This window comes from Nicotiana tabacum, chromosome 5 (assembly GCF_000715075.1).
Source record: "Nicotiana tabacum cultivar K326 chromosome 5, ASM71507v2, whole genome shotgun sequence".
NCBI classification, from domain to species: Eukaryota; Viridiplantae; Streptophyta; class Magnoliopsida; order Solanales; family Solanaceae; genus Nicotiana; species Nicotiana tabacum.
The window spans coordinates 130,910,457-130,919,756 of record NC_134084.1 but is presented as its reverse complement, the minus strand read 5'-3'; the positions used below and the strand labels follow the sequence as shown (position 1 = coordinate 130,919,756).

The following is a 9,300-nucleotide window of genomic DNA, read 5'->3' as shown; positions in this document are numbered from 1 at the left end:
TTTAATGAACATCCAAGGGGGAGTGTTATAAATATATTATATTATAGATGTTCATTTAGTACTCCGTTGTAAATAAGCTTCCTGAAGAAGCTTATCCATATGAGACTCCACCGTAAATATGTTTATCTATTTAAGTACTCTATTGGAAATAAGCTTCCTGAAAAAGCTTATCACTTCGATACCCGGTTATGGATAAACATTACCCCCGATAGAAGATTATCCATACCGGGTATAATAAGCTTATCCTTTTAGTACCCAGTTATGGATAAATATTATCCCCGGTAGAAGATTATCCATACCGGGTATAATAAGCTTATCCTTTCAGTACCCAGTTATGGATAAACATTACCCCCGGTAGAAGATTATCCATACCGGGTATAATAAGTTTATCTTTTAGTACTCCGTTATGAATAAACATTGCTCTCAGTAGAAGATTATCCATATCTGGTATAGTAGCAGCTTCCTTTCTTCTATAAATAGAAGAGATTTCAGTTCATTATGTAAATCAGTTTGAATTCGAATAATATATCAGTTTCTCTCTATACTTGTCTTTACTTTATCATCTTTATTTTATAACACATGCATTAGATAATATTCTCTAATGCTGCACGCCACCTACTTCAACAAATTATTAGATAATTTGTATGATAAAAATAAAGAACACTTAACATCTCATTCTTCATGCATTGATATGCTAAATAAATGAGGCCACCTACAAAATGACGCACCAATTTATTTATTTTTTAATATTAAATAAGATGGTAAAGAAAAGACACTCTACTCAAGAATTCAAACTTTTTTATTTTATTTTCAGATTGGACGTGCAATCTCTTTATATACCTTTACTTTAAATAAATAAAGCAAGAGACAAAATTTTATAACAAATTATATAATACTAATATACACAGTTGAATCTTAGGAACATCTAAAATCTATCTACACAAAAACTGAAGACTAAATCTATCTATGCATATTAAAATGGAGAAGACTCAAATTTTTAAAGGAACTCAAAGTTGCAAACTGACTTTCATTGTTTAATATAACTTTAACAATTCAATGTAAAGTTACGATCAACCGTAATAATCCAAAAACGAAAATTTATTTATTTTTATCTCAAATTAACGTAGTTTATTTCATAATACAATAATAATTGTAGCATATAATATTTGTCCTTCCATGCTAAATATCTGTTATTACTAATAGTGGGTTATCTAAATTTGATCTTTAGTTAAAAAGAAAATTATCATGCATATGCTAGATGTCATGTTAGAGTTCAAGAAAATTATCAAAAATTACATTCTAAATACTACATTAAAACAAAGGAATTTTTATTGTGCATTTTCAAATTAAATAAAAGAGAATTATATTCCATAATTCTAAGGTACATTGGATGGTTTAATTCTACTATTATAACCATGCATTACACCTTGTAAATATACTTAAGCAGAAAAGAATAAAATTATAACAGAAAGAACCAAATTAAATTGAAAGTTTAAAATACATAAAAATAAAAATGAATAAGAATGAGTCGTGCACCTTTTCAACTATTCAATATTGTTTATATGATTTTGTATAACATTGAAATTTTTAATATTTCATGATTACTCTCTAATTTTTTGCTATTTAAATTTTTAAAATTTGATTCTAATGGCCCACCCAACAGATTAAACTAAAAATAACTGGTAGATGTGTATATATATAATTTATGTATAATCTATTTATACCAGCTAAAAAAAGTAAATTACTAATTCATTCGACTATTTATATAAGGATTTAGAAAAAATCTCAATATCCAATATAGTGTTTGGGTTCATGCTTAGCATGGGCCATCCTTTACTAGTGTTTAATACGATCTGGTAGCGAGTCACTATCAAGACAGACTTTTTGGCAAATGGCTATTGGCTAGTCACATTCCCAGTCTCCATCATTTCGGGCTGGAAAAAATGTCATCTTAATGTCATCGATCTTATACTAAAATGTCTTACGGTTTCTGCCTTAAAATGTCTCGAGCTTATATCAAGGAAAAATAATTGGCTATTTGAGACCAACACGAAGGAATATTAACATGTTTTTCTGAATTAGGGGAATCGGTATAAATTTGAATCATTTGCTAAATGTTTCTCACTGAAACTTGAAAACAATCAACCTATAGTATATTGCTTGGAAGAAAAAAGAGGAGGGAGAGGGTTTAATTCATCACGACACTAGTTTACTCGGTTAGAAGAGAGGGAAAAGTCAGTTTTTCTATCCTCAATTCAAAGGAAAAGGTAAAAAATTTCATTTAATAAATTGGATTTAGTATCTTCTTAGCGCACCTGCCCTCGTAGAGTACTCTAACCAACTTCAAAACTAACAAAAAAACTAAAGTAATCCTCGTGATAATATAGAATATCCAAAATAAAGAAAATCATAGTAAAAGATAAAGGTACTCATTATTTATTTACAAACATAACACATGTATATCAATGAACATTAAGTGCGCCGGAAAACAAAAAAGGAAAATATCTGCTAACATCCAAAGAATATAGGAATACAAGAAATCTGAAAAAACAGAAATAAACTCTGTGGACATGCATGATGTGAAGATCAAGAACAGAACCATGATAAAAGAAAACTACCAATCAAGATGGCATCTTATTTCCTCAAAATTGATAGATGATGATCTGCCATTAACCTCCAGAGGAACCTTGAAATCACACTCAATCTTTGGCTTAATTTTGGGTGTTTTAATCCAACCAGCCTTAAGCCTAATACGCATGTAAAGCTTCACTTCCATCTCATATACCCCTAAATTCTTCTCATTACTGTAATTGGATTTCTCTCTGTCACCCAATAGAACCAAGCTCTGACCTTTGAACACTGGATGCAAGCTGCTAGTATTCTTGTGACCTTGATAAAATGGTTGCAAATTCGTACTAGCAAATCTCTCGCCTTGATACATAGCTCTAGCTTCAATTGAATCATAGTAAATTCCAATACGTTTGTTGGGGTTTCTAATAGTCATATTTAGAGCAAGATCATAGAAAATAGTGTTGTCTGTGTTGGACAAATCGAACTGAGTCAACGTAGCATCGGTCACGTAGAATTTGACCTTGTTAGGACGAAGAACGAGCCACAGAACTAATGCAGCGACTCCAATGATGACAAGAATGGTGAAGAATATTTGGAAAATGCAATTGCAGAGCAGCCGAAGAGACAGCTACATGGATTGCAGCTGCTGCCACGGCCATGGCGGTGGTAGGTTTTCGACCGTGGCGGAATGGAGGGTCCATAATAGGCTCCGTTCAAATGGGATTCTGCCATAGCTTAACCAAACAAGAATGAAAAATTAAGTAGCAACTTATATAGTATTATTTTTTTGTTCCTTTGGTGTACTATAGGCTACAATAGTAGAGATGAGAATGATATATTCTTTGTTGATCAAAAGAAATGAATATATATAGCTAGTTGTTTGTTCAGTCTGTGGTTTAATGTGTGTATGCTATTTGTGTATGAAGGGAATTGTGGAATTGGTAAGCGAAAGCGGATTGAATAGTAGGAAAGGCCGTGTTTTATTGTTGCTTTGAGTTTGAAAGACGCGCTAGTTTTTGTAATGGTTTCTTCGGAAAAATCAGATTGTATTGAGGTAGATTTGTGCAAAGCAATTTCCTCTTAATATGATAGTCAGTGCCTTACATTTTAGTCAATATTTTTCCACTGTTGTTTATATTTCCTCTCATAGTTTCTAGAACATGCTAATTTGGACGCAGAATATGTCTTTGAATTTCTGGATCAAAACGATAAACTTTACATGCCATCAATTTTGTTTTAAAAAAAAAACTAGTTTCTAAAGTGATTTTCTAAACGGATTTTTAGTAACTATGTGCATGAAGGATAACCAACACTTCTTTTTGCCTTGGGTGACCAAAATATAAGCAGATTCTAGGAATTCAATCAGAACTTAACTATTGCTTTCTCCTCAAATTATGTATATTGATGAGAATTTTTTTACTCATTCTGATTTTGAACCCAGTGACCTTATATTTTAAATTCAAAATGTGACGAGAATAGTAGAGCTTAATTTTTTTTTTTTTAATTTTGTAATTTCTGGCTCCTTCGTTTTGTTTTGAGAAATCTGGTAGTAGGTGATCATTATTCAGGACAGACTTTTTGTCAAAAGGCAATTGGCACATTCACCAGTCTCCATCGTTTGGGCATTGAAGAAAAAAATGTCATTAGCTTAACGTCATTGACCTTAATTCTTATACTAAAATGCCTTATGGTTTCTTTGGCTTTGAAAACCAGTGAATTATATCGCTAACAAATATTGAAGTTGGCATTAAGAGGTAACTCTACCATAAATGATTTGGATACACATCAACGAGATTAAATTAAAGCAATAGGCTAATGGAGAAACTAATAGAGGAAAATTACATGTTTTCTTTCGAATAAGAGTACAAGTATATAGGTATTCTTGAACGAGTCTACGTGTGTGAATTTTATTAGGGATATTATTTGAAGTTATCATGTGTTAATTTTATTAGGGATATTATTTGAAGTTATCTTTTGATCAATAAAAGTTCTGGATCTTTTACCATTCCTGCAATACTTAGAAGTGTAGGGTATAATGTATTACGTAATTACAAGGCGGAATTTATATAGGAAACTTATTTTTATAGAGTAAAATATGTTCATATTAAATGATCGCACGAGAAAGTGACACGTGGAGCCGAAGACAGAAGGTAGCCGGATGTGGAGGTAACAATCCCGTCTGTTACCGGAGTAATGATACTCATAAAGGAAAAATAAATGGCTGTCAACCGGTAACATTTAATGAGGAATATTCTACAACATTAAATACGTGGCCCGTTACAAGGAATATGGCATTCACTGCCTGCCGTTATACATTCTTCAATAGCCTTCATAATTATCATTAAAAGGGGGCTTGATCCTAGGACCTTGTTCCCTAGCTATAAATAATGAACTCTATTATCATTATAAAGGACACGAATTCTCTGACAAGCATATACTATATTTTATCAAAAGGTCAATAACATTTTGCTCTTGCTTATTTATACTGTTTTTACTGCCCCCCGTAGCTCTGCGCCCGCAATCAAGATATCCGCCGTTTCATTTCAATTTCAAGGCTAAGTCTTACATTTTTGTCTAATTCATCTATTATTCTAGGATCAAATTAATTTACTTATCTATAAATCGCTATTCAACTGTACTGTTTTACAGGTAAACAGTTTCGCACCTACCTTGGGGCTTAGATAATTGTGTAATTAAGTTGATCCTTGCCATTATTACTAGCACGTTTGATTATTTGTTCTTAGCAAAAATCATAGAAAATGGCAGATGAAGGTGTTAACAACACACACAACGTTGAGGCCCAAAGAAATTAGCCTCAGCACGAGGATTCAATCAGTAATACCCTTAGAGAGGGGAATGAGGCCATGTCAGTCCGCGATAGACGGTATCTGCGACATGTTCGAGAGGCGACTCCTGATAATGCTGAAGAAGAGCACGTCATCAAAGCAGTAAGGGTCTTGCAGGAGTAGCAAGAGGCCATTTTAGGCCATCTCACACGACAGGATAAGGTCATGACAGATCTCAAGCAAGCGTTGTCGGGGTGCTTCCAATAATGCGAATGGACGAGGTCCAATTCCTTCCGGTGCTCCCGCAAATCAAACAACATAGAGGGTCGACAACAACACCCCGAGGGACGAGGTCGGCTTCGATAAGGCGGGGGAGGGGGGAGCGGATCCGGTCACAACAACGTGAGTGATTCCTTTAAAATCGAAGAAGGAAGTGAACACCCGAATGGATCAAATTCCGGGCGCACCACCGGTGCTGAAAAGGTCAGGCTCAAAGAAGTACACTCAATTGATGTACAAACCTAGAGCGACACCAGAATTGATCCCGAAGTGATTTAAAATGCCAGACGTGCCGAAATATGATGGGACTTTAGATCCTCAGGAGCATATCACCATTTATACAACGGCGGTGAAGGGGAACGATTTAGCTCCCCACGAGATTGAGTCAATTTTGCTGAAGAAATTCCGGGAGACTCTTACGAAGGGAGCCTTGACGTGGTATTTGCTTTCGCCCGAGTGTTCCATAGACTCCTTTGAGATGCTCGCGGACTCTTTCATCAAGGCCCATGCCGGGGCTAGAAAAGGTACAGGACCGAAATGCCGATATATTTAGGATCGCACAAGGAGAGTCGAGTTGCTGCGGGAGTTTGTAACCAGATTCCAGAAGGAAAGGATGTTTCTACTAGCCGTACTGGACGAATGGGCGGCTGAAGCATTCACCAAAGGTTTGAATCCGAGAAGTTTCGATGCTCCCCGGAATTTGAAAGAAAGTCTGCTTGAGTTTCAGGAAGCAACTTGGGTGTATGTTCACAACCAGTACGAATCAAAGATAAGAATCGAAGATGACCATTTCGGTTTTTCGGAAACGGTCAAGGGTCGAGACCGAGAGAAGAATAAGGAGAAATCGAAAAATGATTTTAACACAGATCGATGTTCTTAAAGGAGTCGGTTTTTTGCCTTATGAACGGGCCGAAGGATGCGACAGAGGTTTCTGATCGGAAGATAGATTCACTATCGATAGGAAAACTGACTGTGGTCAAAATAACAAGCATTACAGGATAAGGAAATGCCAGGTCCTCGAGATTCTTCCTACCCCAAGATTTTCGAATACAATTTCAATGTCAGCGTAGTGGAGCTGGTGTTGGCCATAAAAATATTAAAGAGGCACGGTTCCCGAAGCCAATGAAATTTGATCCCAGCCAAAGAGATCTTAACATATGGTGCGAATACCGCGGGACAAATGGTTATCATGCTGGGAACTGTCGGCATCTGCGTGAAGAGGTGGTGACATTGCTGAAAAATGGCCATCTCAGGGAATTTTTAAGTGACCAAGCTAAAAATAACTACGATCGTAATCGTGATAATGCATAGCCTTCAAAAGTAGGAAAAGATCCACCGCGCTTGACGATCAACATGATTTTTCGGGGAATGAGATTAACGGGGTTACATTCTCGGCGGCAAAAAAAATGAAGGTGTCAGTAACCCATAGCAAGAGACTTCGGGAAGTTGTTGAAGACGACATTACTTTCACGGAAGAAGATGCAGATGGATTGCTGCTACCACACAATGATCTATTGGTAATCTTTTTAAATGTCTTAGATTTTAAAATTAAACGTGTGCTTGTAGATCTAGGATGTTTGGGCTAACATCATACAATGGAGGGTATTGGAGCAAGCCAAGCTCACTGGAAGTATTATTCCGGACACAAAACTCCTCGCCAGCTTCTACTTAGCAAGTGTGATGACCCGAAGAGAAATCCTTCTACCTACGAATGCCGAAGGGGTGATGAAGACGACCCTTTTTGAGGTGGTGGATGGTGATATGGGCTACAATATTATCTTTGGTAGACTGTGGTTGCACGAGATGAAGTTTGTACCATCGACATATCACCAGTTGCTGGAATTCCCAACTCCCAAAGGAATTAAACAAATAAGAGGCGGCCAACTGACGGCAAGGGAGATGAATGCAATCTCAGTCTCCAGTAGCAAAAGGAAGGAGCATGCGACATAGCAATTACATGAACTGGTGCATGTTCCCGAGTGGATGGTGATATGGGCTACAATAGTATCCTGGGTAGACTGTGGTTGCACGAGATGAAGGTTGTGCCATCGATATATCACCAATTTTTGAAATTCCCAACTCCCAAGGGAACTAAAAAAATAAGAGGTAACCAACCGGAAGCAAGGGAGATGAATGCAATCTCAGCCTCCAGTAGCAAAGGGAAGGAGCATGCGGCATAGCAATTATAGGAATCGGCGCTTGTTCCCGAGTCAAGCAAAGTCAACCAGGGGGAAGAGTCGTCGAAATCCTATCAGGTGCCAAGGTATTTCCAGGTACCTGAAGAGAATGACGCAACAGAGTCCACAACGGAAGAACTTGAGCAAGTCGCATTATTTAAAAAGTTCTTGGAGAGGAAATTCCACTTGGGGACAGGACTACACCCTGAACTCAGGTCTTTATTTATTGAATTTCTCAAATTTAATGTCGATTGTTTTGCACGGTCGCATGCAGATATGACAGATATCCCGCCGGAAGTGGTCGTACACAAGCTAAGCTTGGATCCCAGCATCCCTACGGTAAGACAAAAAAATGTCATATTGCCGATGCTAGAAATAAATTCGTTAAAGAAGAGGTAACTCGCTTGCTTGATATCGGTTCAATCCGAGAGGTAAAGTATCCCAACTGGCTAGATAACGTAGGAGTAGTTCCAAAGAAGAATAATAAATTTTGCATGTGTGTAGACTATAAGGACTAAAATAAGGTGTGCTTAAAAGAATCGTTCATATTGCCAAACATTGATCAAATGATTGATTCAATGGCTGGGAATGAGTTAATGAGTTTCCTCGATGCTTATTACGGGTACAACCAAATTTAGAAGAACCCGGAGGATCCGGAAAAAACATCGTTCATAACGAACTTCGGCACATATGCTATAATGTGATGCCCTTCGGCCTAAAGAACGCCCGAGCCACTTGTCAACGGCTCATGAACAAAATGTTTGAAAAGCAAATAGGGAAAACCATGGAAGTTTATATAGACGATATGCTTGTTAAGTCTTTGAACGCAGGTGTTCATCTTAAACACTTGCCGAAACTTTTGATATCTTAAGGAAGCATAACATGAAGCTTAACCCCGAGAAATGTGCGTTTGGGGTCAGCTCCGACATGTTCCTAGGATTCCTGGTGTCATAAAGGGGGATTGAGATTAACCCCGATAAAATCAAAGCTATTGAAGATATCCCTGACCAGTTATTAAGCGTAAAGGAGGTTGAAAGGCTAACAGGGAGATTGGCCGCTTTGAGTAGATTTATTTTCGTTCTTCAGAGAAATGCTATCATTTCTTCTCGCTTCTCAAAAAGAAGAAGAACTTCAAATGAACCCCTGAAAGTCAGCAGGCTTTGAGGGATTTGAAAAAGTATTCTTCAAGTCCTCCAATACTATCAAAGTAGAGGAAGGCCAAAAACCTGTTAGCAGTCTCGGAGTTAGCGGTAAATGCCTTAGTCCGTGATGAGGAAGGTACGTAGTCTCCTATTTATTACAGTAGTAGAATTTTAATGCGAGCAAAAACTCACTATCCGCATCTAGAGAAGTTAGTCTTAGCCCCCGTAGCCCCCGCTCGAAAGCTAAGGCCTTATTTCCAATGTCACCAGATAACTGTGGTGACCAGCTTTCCCCCGCAGAATATCCTTCATAAACCCGAACTTTTGGGTAAGATGTCCAAGTGG

At 37.2% G+C, this 9,300-nt stretch overlaps 1 pseudogene; it reads right to left on the bottom strand.

The window, feature by feature from the left end:
- Window positions 1–2,413: 2,413 nt before the first annotated feature.
- Window positions 2,414–3,604, bottom strand: LOC107773174 (NDR1/HIN1-like protein 10; annotated as a pseudogene).
- Between the last annotated feature and the right edge of the window lie 5,696 nt (window positions 3,605–9,300).